Genomic DNA, 336 nt, shown 5'->3' with positions numbered 1-336 from the left:
CCATACCCAATTGAGTGTGTATGTTATTCCCTCCTTAAGTCAAATCTGATGCGAATAAGATTCACTCATTCGCTCTCATCTTCCCCCATTTTCCTTCCACTGTAAAAGCTTTTTTTTGGTCTGTTTTATGTGAGATAATTTACCCCATTCTACCTCTCCCTTTCTCCTTCTCCCAGTATAATCCTCTTTCACCCCTTAATTTTATTCTCCAGATATCACCCCATTCATCTTCAACTCACCCTGTGCCATCTATCTATCTATCCATCTATCTATCTGTCTATCTGTCTGTCTGTCTGTCTGACCGTCTGTCTGTCTATCTACCTATACATACAATTT

The sequence above is a fragment of the Vombatus ursinus genome, unplaced genomic scaffold (assembly GCF_900497805.2).
Source record: "Vombatus ursinus unplaced genomic scaffold, bare-nosed wombat genome assembly UNPS02014791.1, whole genome shotgun sequence".
Classification (NCBI taxonomy): Eukaryota; Metazoa; Chordata; class Mammalia; order Diprotodontia; family Vombatidae; genus Vombatus; species Vombatus ursinus.
Note: the sequence above shows the minus strand (reverse complement) of the source record.